General features: G+C 40.3%; 1 protein-coding gene across 25 annotated transcripts in view; it reads right to left on the bottom strand.

Moving 5' to 3' along the window:
• TRIM2 (tripartite motif containing 2) overlaps positions 1–14,266 on the bottom strand; it is a 111,920-nt gene that overhangs the window by 40,582 nt on the left and 57,072 nt on the right. For 3 of the 25 annotated variants that reach the window (XM_039699965.1, XM_039699968.1, XM_039699972.1), the window contains exon 1: positions 2,676–3,073. The exons of 18 other annotated variants lie outside the window; for them this stretch is intronic. The gene's annotated coding sequence lies outside the window, so the exon portion shown is untranslated. Of the gene's footprint in view, positions 1–2,675; positions 3,074–9,034; positions 9,386–14,266 lie in introns of those variants that run through there. 4 more of the 25 variants (XM_039699969.1, XM_039699975.1, XM_039699960.1 and 1 more) reach the window with 3 other exon arrangements.

The following is a 14,266-nucleotide window of genomic DNA, read 5'->3' as shown; positions in this document are numbered from 1 at the left end:
CCACGTTGCTTCTAAAAAGCTTGAGTTAAAGGTGGATTTATAAGTGGAACCAAAATATCTGGCTTTTACAAAACGGAGTAGAAAGACCAGACAATCAAATATTCATTAATGTATTCATACATTTGGCAGCATAACATGCAGAACATCAGCATCAAAAGGAGCACCAGTGTTTTAAAAGGAAAATTCATTTCACCACTTACACAGCTGTGTTTGCCTCCCACTCTCCCTCTCCAAACGTCAGGGGCAGGAACCCAAATAAAACAGGGAAGATAATCGGAAGCAGGAGGATTTCTTATCAAAAGCATGGTTTCCAAATTGGACACACCAACAGTATAATTTCTTTTTGTTATAGACTGAACACAAACTACTGGAAAAAGCTGTACTTAAGATATGAAAGAATAGGTCTCCAGTGAATGCTGCCTGTCATTTAACAGAAGAAAGTCCTCTAGCAACCAAGTATTTTCTGTATTTCATCTTTCCCTTATCAAGTAAAGCTACAGCAGCAAACAGTGCTTACACAAGAAAATCTGCTGCTGGCTGAAAAAAAATCAATATTGATTTAACCTGTTTTTCATCTTAGTTTTTCACATTCCCCCAATGTCACCACAAAAATCAAGTAATTCTTAGCATTTCATACACAAATCTCATGCCAGCTACTTTATTTTTCAAATGTTCATGCTTTAAGCTTTGTCAACAAAAGAAATCATTAATGATTCAGAAATAAGTGCTTTCAATATTCTATATTTTGTCTGAAAGGCAGCAGGCCATGACTGTCATTTATCCCCTGTATTCACATAAATCAGATTTAAAACATGCACCTGGAAATAGAATTTCATCTGTACATTTCAAGCTTTGGCCACCACCTGGTACAACTTCTTACACAAATGGTCCCTTTATAAAAGTATTTTGAGTATGGGATTTGCAGGATTCTGCAGCCCCTCTAAGGCAACTCCTTTGATGTAATTTTGATGAACGTGATGTAGCTATGAGAAGGATGATTTTGCTCATTTAATCAAAGAAAGCAACTGTACAATCAAAGACTATTTGAAAAAAATCTGGAGATTTTAAACAATGTTTTTGAATTTCACCAGACAGTTTTTCTGATTTACTGCTATGGTTGCAGTAGCATAAGTTTTAAATGTATTAGCAGTGGGAGATTTTGCAAAGTAATACTACTTTTACAAGAAAAATGTGGGGGTTTTTTAGCAGCATCTTCTGAGCTCAAAAACTGTCAGAGTGCTTTTCAGAGGTTTATTATGTCTTACAATCAAAATAGAGCAGCTAAAGCATGAGCTTCGAAAACAACACTATCACTTCTCCATGTAGTCACACTTCGTAATTTAAACATGCAAAGCTAAAGGATTAGGAAACCTTGTACCAAACAAGACATAAGCCCCCATTTATCTGTCACATACACACACATACACACACTCAAAACCAAATTCAGGTTCGCTAAGCCAAGTGCAGTAAAGGGTTCTGAAATGTACTCCCTTTGTCGCCCTTCTGAGGCTCAAGGATCGATATCTTCCCAGCCACCCCAGAAACAGCATTACTCTTTTTCCTTCTGCTTGGAGATACGATTTTCATTTAAAATACACTAGACCGCAAAGAAAGGAGAAAACAATGGCTCTCTGAGCTAGTGGAAAGCTTTGCCCCGCTATGCATGCATGCCTTCGGGAAAGCCAGGGTGCGGCCCCACCCATATGAAAGGAACTTCCTATAGCACTGGAAAAGGAGGAAAAGAAAAAAAAATCACGTTCGGTATAGTAAATAACAGTTCCAGAAGAGTTGTTTCTGGTAAGGTAAATAGAGACAGAGACATAGTAGAAAAATGCAGCCTTTCTATAGGTATCTCACGTTCGGTATAGCAAATAACAGTTCCAGAAGAGTTGTTTCAGGTAAAGAGAGACAGAGACATAGTAGAAAAATGCAGCCTTTCTATAGGTATCCTCAAATGAGCTCTGGAACTCCTGAAAATTCTCTATTAGTTTCCCAGCAGAGAAAAGACATTGGGGAATCAAGTAACTTCACTTCACAGGATTTTATTCCTAAAAGAGCAGAATTCTGTGTTACGATACACTGCTGTCTCTAAAATCCACCCAGCCAGAGCTGCAACTAGCCTGAAAGTACAGCCTGAGGAGAACAAATTGCTTGCAGCTTATTCATCTTCTTCTTATCAATGGTATTCACAACCTAGAGGGTCTATTCATGTACTATGAATGAATAGGTTTCCAATGGCAACGTTTCCAAAGGAACAGTTAGGCCTCCAGAGCCATAAGAAAGGGTGGGGAACCTCAATAATGTTGCTTCAAGGACTGGGAGAGGCTTTAAAGTCCTTAAAACAGATAGATCACCTGTCTACAGTCTGTAGGAATAAAGAACAGATTCAAGCCATTTCTAGCAGCAGCCCCCAGATTAGCCAATACAGAACACACTGAGCAAATTAATAATCAGAACCATCACACAGTCCACTTGTGTAAAAGGCTTGATAAGCTAAATTTGCATTCCTTTCTCTCCCACTCTTGCAATCAGCTTAGTGCCTTGTTTAAAACACAGCAACCCTCTTCATTCTTACAGCATGCAGAAATGAAATAACAATCAGGGGCCAAAACAGGAGCAACCCAGCAGCAGCCACCAGGAACAATACTGAGCAAACTTGAGCATTTCAGACCTACCCATCTTTGTAGAAAAATAGCTTAATCAGTGCAGTGCTGAGGATAAAATCCTTGCAGGGACGGAGCTGCAGTTCCGCAGTAATCCAAACGAACAAAACATCATCTGCTAATATTTCAAGCCTCACGCATAAAACTGCTAAGGAATCCCTATCACAGCACAATCATTATTAGATGCACGAGAGATTCTGTGCTCTAAGGAATGACGCTCCATTCCATGAAGAGGACAGGTGGGAAGAAAAATGGAAGAATAAGAGGAGGCCCAGTGAAGTCGTCATGAATTTTTTTTTTCCTCCCTGGGTCATTTACAAGTGGGAGACCCCTTCAGGATTCAAACCAATCAATCTTTATTTAGCACATCTTTTTCTCACTCAGCCTGTGTAGAAAGACTGCAGCAAATGGTGCAAGGGATTGTGGGATGGGGATGCAGCAGAGAGCTGCAACCAGATTCGCTGGGTTCTTTTTTTTTCCTCCCTACTCAGCAATCAGCTGTTCCGAGGCTCCGCGCACGGCCATTGAATTTGGTCACCCGAATGTTATTACAGGATTAGCAGGCGGAGACAGCTACCACTGTGCATCTGGCATGTCAATGCAGCTAAGAAATACATATGCAAATACTACTCACAAATCGGAAAAAGGATTTAACTCCGAAGGAGAGAGTAAATATTACATAACATCACCAGGACAGCTGCCAGAGATAATGTGAAAGCACTTTCGTTTATAAAGAAGATAAAGTTTAACACTTAATGATTCCACTCGGATTTTTCCAGGATTCTGGGTATTTCTTGGAACGTAATTCTTCCCTACTCCAACTTTAAGAAGCAACAAAAGATCCCACAAACGCTCTTTGTCTCTCTCCAGATGTTTAAAGCAGAAGCAAAGAGCCTCTCTGGAAAACTGTGCTACTGACACACAAACCAGCAGCAGCTTCTTCTGCTACAGAGCCATAGATTTGACCTGACTCAGTCTCAAGTCAAATATTCGAGACAGCAGGTAGTAAACTCATATTCAAGGAATTTGAGAATCAAGGCTAACAGACTATTCAACTTTTCTATAAACATTAATGCAGAGGTATATTATCATAATGAATCTATTTACTTGCTTACATGTTTGGTTTTTTTTAATTCACAGATCAACTCTGATTTTACTAGGCTGTTACCAAAGAAATATAAAAATTTGGTGCCTGCCATTTTCAGCTATGCAGAGAAGGTTGTTAAAAAGCTGCTTGTGAATACACAGACACCACTGAAGTAAAGCAACATAGAATTAGCTTTGTCTTCCAGCATAACAGCTGGTGGGTTTTGCAGACAAGGTAGTATTTGCATCTCTAAATACAGTGTATCTTTTCTTTTGAAAAAAACAAATCATATGCAAGTATTTCAGCTAACTGAGGCTAACAAAGCTTCCCACAAATAAAAGAACACAAAGCACCATTTGCATCAATAAGAAAACACGTGGGGCTTCAATACTCTCTTTGCCACCCTGACTTAATTAGGACAGATATAGCTATTTTAGAAGTTTAAAATGTTGTCCCAAGCTCTTTAAGCACGGTTTCCAGATAACACTATTTATTCCATTCTTGAATTGATGAGTTAAGCAGTATTAATAATCATTTTACATTTAGTGTGACTGAAATGTAATCTAAATTCCTGTTGAAAATAAAATTCTGCACACAGCCTTTACTTTCAACTTGGTGATCATTAGCCAGATCATTTTATGCATCGGGCAGATCCAGCCTGGTTTCCCTGGACAATATGCCCACAGGGTGAAGGCATTTTGTAATCCAGTTTATAACCTGAAATGAAACATCAGGCAGCGTGTGTGCATGTATTAGGGTTTGGGGTGCCTGTGCCAAAATACTGCCCCTCTAGCTCCCTTAACATGTGCTGAACTCAATCAAAGAGAGAGCACAAGGTACGTTTCATTTCAGCTCCACCATTCAAGAGCAGCAGGCGTCTATACAGCAGGATTCACAATTTAAAAGAAGGCCAGAGATTTCAGGCATGTTTTTGGAGTCACAAAACTTTTTTATCTTTGATTCGGAGAGGTTTTTAGGTTTTATTTTTAAAATGTCTGGGGAATCCCTATTGCAAAGATCAAAAGATTTCACTCCCACAGCAAGAAGATCCAAGGCCTTTTTATTTCTGCCAGTGGAACAAGACATTTCTAACAAAAGTCAAGTGATAAAATTCAGGAGTGGCACCCCCAGAACTGAAGTGGAAGACTGTCAGACAGAAGCATGCAGACATCATTTAGTTGCTTGTTCATTTCTAACACTGTATTTACATACCCTAAAACAGAATTACCAGTATCACTCAAATTACTATTTCCATTTATGGTCAGTAGAAAGGACTACATACCCCTCAGAAATGATCCATAACGTACCTCATGGCCAAAGGAGACTGCTGGAGCCACAGCTGCAGCCACTCTGATAGGGAAATACACCTCCAATGGAGAGATTCCTTCAAATTGCTGTTCTCTTACAATTAACTCTGAGAAGTTGCCTGCTGACAATGAGCTGATACTCCACAAATTATCCTGCTTCTTCAACAGAACAAAAACGTGCTAGTGTGGCAAGGAAATTGAGACAACAGGCATAGCATTTCCCTGAGATTTTTCTTGTTACGTGTTGATATGTGGGTTTCTTCTCCTTAGCGAGGAGGAAATTGAGTGAATCTTGCACTTTACCCCCATAGCAGTTACAACCAGACTCATTCAAATAGGTTTATTGTATGTGTATGTCTTTTGTGCTGGGAGATGGGGGTGGGGGTGTTCATTATATGCTTTGTTTTGTTTGTTGTTTTTCTGGTTTTATTTTAAAAAGAATAGGCTACTTTTCCTCAGAAAATTGCTGCATTTCCTTGTTGCTGTTGACTTATCTGTGTCATTGCTGACTACTGAAGAAAGTTCTGAAGAAGAGAATACATAGTATATGCCATCTTTGTAGTGCCATGGAAGAATGATCTAGCTTCTGTTGTAAATCCCCTGTAAATGTCTTGGGTTCTGAATAACTTTTTGTTTTCCCTGTTCCAAACACAAACTGAATTCATATTCTTAAGGAGGCCATAATTAGTAAGCTATCAAAAAACCTCAGAGTTAACTTAGCTCATAGGTAGATATTGATAATATTAAATAAGTCATCCAAACACTCCAAGTTAAGACTAATGGTCTGCACTGCAGCCTATACTATAAAGTGACTAAAGGGAGAGTAGTCTAGCTCACCCTGCAGTACAGAAGAAATTTTAATGTCAGCAGAAAAAAAATATTGGGTTAGTTCAAACTAAATGACCAGCTAATATAGTCCTGGCAATTAAGGCTGACTGAAAAGTAAGAGATGTGAGAGACCAGAAATCAATTACCCAAAGCCAACATGCTGGAAAGGAGGATTAGTTCAGGAACACAAATACAAGATGTGATGGGCTGTTACAGCCATCACACAGCTCCACACATCCCTAATTTGACCCTGGTGCCAGTAGATCAAGTGGGGTGAAACAGCCAAGCTTTGTCATTGTGGAGTCATGCACACAACCAGGAATCAAGGGGTCTAAGCCTTCCTTATGAGCCAGTGGCCTTTACCTTCCACTGCTGCAGTTGTGAACCCATGCAGACCCAGCAGCTTCCAGAGAGCCAGTGCAACTTCCAGCCCTCACTCCACATCCTCCAATAGCCCAGGCGGTAGCTCACGCCCTCTGAGAACTGCAACAGCTTTCTCCCTCTGTGGGTTTGTAGCCAGAGGGCATGTCTGCCCCAAAAGGAGCTCTGCTAGGTCCTGGTTCCTCCCCACCAACCACAGCCGTGAGCCATGGTCACTCCCTCATCTTATGATCCAGCAGAGCAAATGCTTTTTCCCAAAGCTTGTGATCCAACACAAGGGATTTGTCATAGCCTGGGAGGCAAACAACTTGAAAGTTTTGCCTGGGATGTAATGCTGTGCTGCTGGAAACTTTCCCAGCAGCCCAGCACCCATCCTCCTATGACTTTGCCACCTTCTTCTATTCCCTTCTACTTTCTGCTTATGCCTGGTTTAGCTTGGCAAGGTTGTGGCTTTTGCAGCACAACTGCAGCATGGCAGGGACAGCCTGGCCTCCCTGCTCAGCCAGCCTGAGCCTTTCTGGCAGGACTGCATTTCCTGCCTCTCTCCAGCACTGAAGTTGCAAGTCAGGCAGCACCAGACACAAACTGCTTTTCTCCCCTCCACGGTATACTGGGTATCTGCCATTGAGGCGGCACTGCAGCCATCAGAAACAAGCTCTGTATCCTGGCATTCCTTCTGCACAGCAATGGGCTGACCTTCAGTATCACTGTCAGATGCAGATGTCATAAATTAAATTTTTTTCAATAGTTTTCAGCTGCTGAAGACACAGGAATAACAGGAATAGAAGCCACTGCTACAAATTAAAGCCTTAATAGTGTTACATGTTTAATGATTTATTCTTTTTTCTTCCTCCTTTCCCCAGCCTGTAATCAAAGCTTGAAAAAGGGTGAGACCCTGGAACATGGGTGGACCTCTTAAGACATCAACATACTAATGCTTTATACTCCGGTTTGTAGAGGGAAGGTTATGGCTGGCATCTAATACCCACCCTTCTTCTCTCTCCTCATCCCCACAACTTGTGCCTCTGCAGTAATCCCTCTCTACCCCCTTTGGAGGTGAATAGTCCTGCTTCTATCCCCAGTGACCCCATCTCCCAGCTGTCCTGTCTTGGGATGGAGAGGGGACCTACTGGTGACTGCCCTGCACACCAAGGAACAAGTCTGGCAGGTTAGAGCTTGTGTGATCACACAGTTATCACCAACTTGAGAGGTTATTTGTCTGACTGAGATTTTCAGGACCTCTTTTTCAGTCAGGGCCTTGCACAATAAATTCCAAAACAGCTGGAACACACTAAATTTGCTGCACATGAGAAGACAATGCATGAATGGGCATCCATGAATCCTCAACCAAATATCCCAAATTCTCAAAAATGAGATTTCAAAGAGAAGGGATAGCAAATTAATGGAAAGGACACACCAAGGGAAAGAAGAGGATAAAAGCACCAGGTTAAATTACAGCATCAGAATTGTAATTTAGGGCCCTTTCCATGTTTAATAAAATGTCATGTTCTCAGGTGAGCTCCTAGAAAATCTGTAGTAAGGTATGTCAAAGTAATTATTTCAGGGACTAGATGTTGCACAGTCATAAATAAAAGAATTTTAAATGGTATACTTGCCATCCAAAGCAGTAAGAGCATCTCTTGAAAAAACCCTGACTACCAGTAGTATTGTTACTATCACCCCTACAGTTGCACATTTTTGACTCTCTAGGTCTACCTATTTTGTGAACACTGACAGGTCTCTGTGCAGCCTTTATAGGTACACAGGCTCAAATAAAACTAAGCTGAACTGACAAATAATTAAAACTGCACATCAAAACACTGCTGCTTGCATAAACATCTGCTGTGAAATGTTACTTGAAATAAAAGCGCTCCATGAGGACTCCAAACTAATCACTGTTAACACTTCCAGGAGCAGGAAAGCAGGCAATAGAGCAAAAAGAAGGAGGCTGATCAGGAATCTATTTGGAAAGAGGCCCCTGGTCTTTTCTACGTACTGTTAGATATAAGATATGCTGAAAAATGCCCTAGGCATTTTCTTCAGAGTTGCTGAGCAACAGGGGGAAAAAAAAATAAATGCAAGCAGAAAATGCTCAGTGCTTTTGGTACTGAGCTGTGTGGTGAAAATTGTAGAGATCATCCCCTCCACTCCCTCCTGAGACTGGATCTGCCCCACTGGATAGCTGCATGTCCACTGCAGCTCTTACTATAGGGGAGATAATAAACTTCATGTGCTGGAGTTTAGTCACATATTCTCTGATGACTACCAAAAAGTTACTCTGTTGTTTCCATTTAGTTCAGTAGGATTTTGGTGAACTAGCATGAAGTTCAAATCAGCAAGGAAGAAGGCAGCACTCAGCAATCATTACAAGCCACGTAACTTCTCCACAAAATTAACTTGAGTGCCAACCCTTTAGAATGTTTTTCTTGCAGCCTTCAAAACTCCCACATCCCATCAAATATAACAGATGAAACACAAGCATGGAGGTAAAAAAATGCAAACCACCTCAGGTGTCTCACAGCAAGAAACAGCAGATAGAATCTAAGTAATAAAAAAAAGCAAAAATGGAGGCAGAAAGGGAAGGAATTACCATCATCTTAGCACAAAATCACATATTGGGATAAGGACTAAGAAGGAGGGAGAAAAAAGAGCCCCTCTCCAGCACATGAGCAGCCTGAAAGTGGGTTCACATCCACTGTAACATTTATATTGTTTAAATACAAAATGCTGCACCTCCATATTCACCTTAGCTGTTGAACAGTACCCACCTCATTTTCTTGTCCACAGCCCTGCAGTGATGTTAACTTCTGTATCTGCCAAGTCGTCTTCTGAACCAAAATATCTTTCAAAAACAGAGCAATAAGTCTAAACATGTATATCGTCCTTTGGTTCAGAGAAAAGCTCAAGCATTAAGTGGCAGGGAGAAGTTTACCCAGGCAGGCTCTTTATGTTGGCAAAAGTGCAATGCTGAACTTTCACAGCAAGTAGGTAAACACATAGCTATGTGCAGCAGGTAGTCTGGCAGCACCAGCAGTAGTGAGAAACAATGTCATGACAACCTTGGCAAAAGGAGCTCTGTGGGTTTTAACAATGGTTGTGGGCACAGGAGCTGAACAGACCAAACAAGCATAGCAAAAAGCCATCTACAGCTCTCGGTGGGAGCTCAAAGTGCTCAGAGCTCGAGCGTGCCAGCTGTGATGCTGTGTCCTCCACCTCCACACTCACAGGGACACTCTATTTGACTTTCCAGCAGTCAGCTCCAGCAGTTCAAAACTTGGAAACACCCAATGGCTGAACTTCACCCAGTAAATATGTCCTTCCAGTCCTCAGCAAGGACACTCATTTGCTGATTGCATGCCAGCACTCCTATTTAAAGAACTGTTGTTATTGGAAATAGCTGAAACCTTTCTACAGCAGGGATTAAGTGCTCCCTGCACCTTGTGCTTTGCCTGCAGGAATGCATCAGTTCCCAGCAAGTGCTTCCACGGCAGAGTTTTACCACAGCCACAGTAACATGCATTATCTGCCTGCAAAGTCCATCAAACCCCTGTGTGGGCAGGATCCCCAGACACTCCCACCAAGCGGCCACTCTGGCTCAGCCCAGGTTTTCCTCAAGCCTTCTCCCTGAGGTACAAGGTTTTATACATGACTCAAAGCTGTCTACCTTTACCCTTCATTTCCAAAAACAACTCTCCTAAGTTTCCTCTTAGACATCTCTTGCAGGCTCAGGCCAGATGCCCAAAGGCCCTTATGGGACATTGCCAGGCTGGTCATAAGCAAGTGCTCAGCTCTGATGTAGATGAGATTTCTGCAAAAATGACATTCTCAGGAGACTTTGTACATACACTCCTGCATGAATGTCAGTCTTTTCAACTGGCATCACAAATTAGGAAGCAACAGCTATTGAAAGAGGAATAAAGCACAACCACTCATATGTACAATTTTAAGACTCATATGTACAACTTTAAGACTCTCTTAAGCTGAACTGAGATATACAGGACATTCATTTCTACATGAAAATGCATCCATTTTATGTTACAGGAAAACCAGTACATTTTTGTGTACATGAAAAGCAAATTAGGAGATAGTAGAAGAAACTATACTATAATAACCATGTGAATGCATCTGTCTGTTAAAAAAAAAAGGTACTTTGAAAAAAAATCTGGCATCAGGAGAGATAAGAAAAATATTGTCTTAAATCAACTACATTATCACTTGGATTGTGATAGCACCTGGAGATCTTTTTCAAGTACCAGAATCCTCCTGTGATAGGCACCTGCTACACAGCGCACAAGTTCCCTTGCAAACTTAGGTAGCCAGTATCTTAAGGCCAAACACAGTTAGACTGTTGCTAAGTAACTGTATCTGTGACACTAAATACTTTCTACACTATGAAATAAGTTTGCATAGCCAGCCATCAATTTAGATAAGGACTATCTTTGTAAAGAAAGAGGTGCAAGACAGTGGCTTATATAGCATGAAACTCTTGCAGTCAGGAATAGGAGCAGATCTTAGCATCCTCTTTCCTTTACAAATTCTGAGTGGATACAAAACTGCCTGAGATTTTAGAAATAGTCCTTGTGATAACTGTGACAAGATGCACCATGTTGTTACTGAAACAGATTAAAAGTTTAAGTGATAAAACCCATGAGAGGCGTATGCAGAGTAATGAGATGTAAGCACTGATGTTACAAGCAATTGAGAAATCCTAGTGGAAAACCAGTTCCAAACAGTACGTGGAGACAGCCCTACTTCAGGTACTGAACTTCTCTAACTCAGATTCTGCAGTGAGCAGCTCTTAGGATGTATTTCAAATAACTTAAATGCTTTCAGAAGGTTGATGAAACAGTAGTCATTAGGGTTTTGGAAGGTAAAGTCCACTTGAGTTAAATTTCATTCACAATGTATTACTTCTTCACTATTTCTATCTATGGCTTCTTACTCTTCCTTTTTATTGGTGACAGAGGAGAAGCCTCTTTTGCAGATACAAATAATGTGCTGAATAATTCTTCACCCTGTGAGCTGTGAAACCCATTGTCCTACAGTTGGATGCTACAGTTGTTAATATTTTACAGACATTCCAGGAGAGTGTGACAAATTCCTGGTGAATAAATTTATTAAAGACACCACCTCCAACAGGAGCAGAACTGGAAGCACAAATCATTGAATACAGAAGATCATTCTGAAGAGTACCACATCTCTGATCCATTCTTGTGCTCTTCTGTAGGCATCTGTCAGCAACCATCCAAATTATAAGGCTAGGCTAGATTTACTTTTGATTTGACCCAGAAAAACCTTCCAATTACTCAGAGCAGACATCACAGGAGCCAAGATAGTAGCCAATCCCTTTAGGCATAGTTAATGGCCATGAATGGATTTATAGGGCTGCCTCTGTCACTTTGCAAAGCTGGGCCATTTAGGGATGTCAGGTGAAATGAATCCCTCAGACATCTGCCTAATTACACTACTGTTGCATGAAGAATGCCACTCAGGGCCACAGAGTACCTTTAGCAGGTACACCCATTTCATGTCACACAAACAAGACTCCCAACAATGGTGAATGACTAAGCATCACCCCAAGCAGAGAACCTTTTATAGTGAATACAATAATAACCTAGCACTTCTTTCCCCTCTTCCTCTTACCTTTTCAAATTTACTTCATCCTTAAGAAAAAAAAAGAGACTTCCAGTGATATTTCCTTTTTCTAGTTTCTCTGCATAGGTACTCTGTATTATTAATGTATTAAGCAATGTCATAGAGCTTGGGGAAATGATGCCTTGATCACTGTCCTGGCTCTTCTCATTTAAAAGTTGCCCACCTTCATCAACAGAGGTCCCTTCAGGCCACCATTCAGGAGCACAGATAAAAACCCACCCCAAAAGTTAAATATGGGAAGAAATCTTCCTGCTTTTACAATTAACTGTATTCAAGACTGTGTCAGCTTCTGATAAGACAAACAAAAATTTTAAACTGTGCCAACAGAGGAAATGGAACTACTTTTTTTTTCTTTTCTAGTTTTTACCAAGTTTTATAGGATGGAATGGTAAAACCTAATTAGAATGAGGAAGTTAAGGGATGAGGGGGTTCTCTGCCTACACAAAACGTATAGTGCAATTCTCACAGAACAATCCTCCAATATTTAATATCTTCCTTTTCTGTGTAATAAAGGGTTGCACTTACCTCCACTGAGAGATTTTAAGTAAAGGATTGCTTTTGTAAACTTATAAAAAATTCTTTGTCTTTAATTAGGAACTAAGTATCTCAGAACATGTCTGTATTTTACAATCAAAATTTATTTCCAGCTGTTTAGATGCAAGACAAAAAGTTATCACTGCTTATTTGATAAACAGAATCAAATCTACATGGTGCAACACTTCATTTTATCTTTCTTATGTTTTCTGAGCTACTCCCAAAACTACTCAGAGCAGACTAAGGATTACATAATAAGAGAAGAACCAGTTCTTTGAAGAGGGTTCAGTAATACTTAAAAGCACTTTGATTAACCCATATTGTAGTATTGTGTCAGAGCAACACTCAGGAGAAAAAAACACCTTCAGATGCTATGAAATAATCTGTGGCTCTACCTGATGTGTACGCCATATGTTTCCTAACTTCAGCACAGTGTAATTACTTGAGTTCTAGATATCAAATTAAATCTGCTTTCAAAATAAAATAAAATAAACCCAAAACCAACCAACCAAAAAAACAGCCCCCCCCAAAAAAAAACAAACCAAAAACCACCTAAAACCTAAACAACCTAGAAACAAAACAAGCCAGCACCAGAAGAGGCTTATTTTGTGGGAGTTAATCCCTGAAGGTTTACATTAACACTTCCACCAATAGAGGGATTACAGGAGGGAAAGTTGTAGAAGGGAATTCCATGAATACTGTTTCCTTACTGGGAAATGAACAGAAAAAGCAAAACCAAATCAAAAAACTGTGCAAATGCAGAGAAACATGGCAGCTTTTCCTCTTCATGAGTTTATGTACAATGTAAATGGCTTGTTCCTCAGTCCTGCATTTTCATTCCGGGTGGTCATTTTAGTGAGGAATTTTTAAGTAGAGGGATTTACAGTATTTGCAACTTACAGCTGTCCACAGAAGAACCAGGGGGCCCCAAGGACATCATTGAAACTGCTGACACCTGCTCTTTTGGAAGTCCCATTTCTCACAGGATCTGCAAGTTCTCTAATAGTACAGATCATGGGCCAAATATGGTTGGGGCTAAATATGGGACACATACTGTCTCTCCTAGGACCACTACAGGGATTAATGCATTCAGAGGCACACAAAACCCGTAACTGTTGGGATCTTTTCGAGAACATTTTCAAGTTCAGCACTATCTTTTGAGTGCAACCTGTTTTTGTTCTGTAAGTAATTGTTTCAAGTGCAAAAGGTGCAGGAACATTTCGTACTTTAATGTTTTCATACTATTCAGAGTTATACAGTTCAAAATAATATGGACACTGTTCTTTCCTTGCTAAATCAACTCCTGAGCACTTCACAAAACACACTGGTAGATATCACACACCTTCAAGCCCACAAATAACCAAGTTCTGCTGAACTTTGATGTAGGAGGAGGCAGGCACAGTACAAACCCTCACAGGGACAAAAGCTTTTTTTAAGCCATCAGTCCAGGCATGACAAATTTCCAAATTACACATTCACTGAAGGAGTATCCTCAAAACTAGCATTCAAACCCCATTTAAAAAAAAACAAGTGGGATTGTCAGTCTTTGTTTCCAGAACTACAAGAAATAAAATCAAGAACAGAAGCTCATGGCAGTACAAAACAAACAGTCTTCCATGACAAAAGAACAGAAAGTCACCCATAAATAAACTGATCATACACATGTTTAGGCAGACTAATAACACTTAGACAAATAAATCCATACTGGATTAGGAGCAAGCAAATTGCTGAACATTCATCTCAAGCATTTAAAATCTGATCAAATGTAATTGCATCTACTTCAATCCTTCTGTCTCTTTCACAAAGAGCAT

Source organism: Passer montanus, unplaced genomic scaffold (assembly GCF_014805655.1).
Source record: "Passer montanus isolate IOZ18808 unplaced genomic scaffold, ASM1480565v1 scaffold14, whole genome shotgun sequence".
NCBI lineage: Eukaryota > Metazoa > Chordata > Aves > Passeriformes > Passeridae > Passer > Passer montanus.
This window is presented reverse-complemented; position numbering and strand designations above follow the sequence as displayed.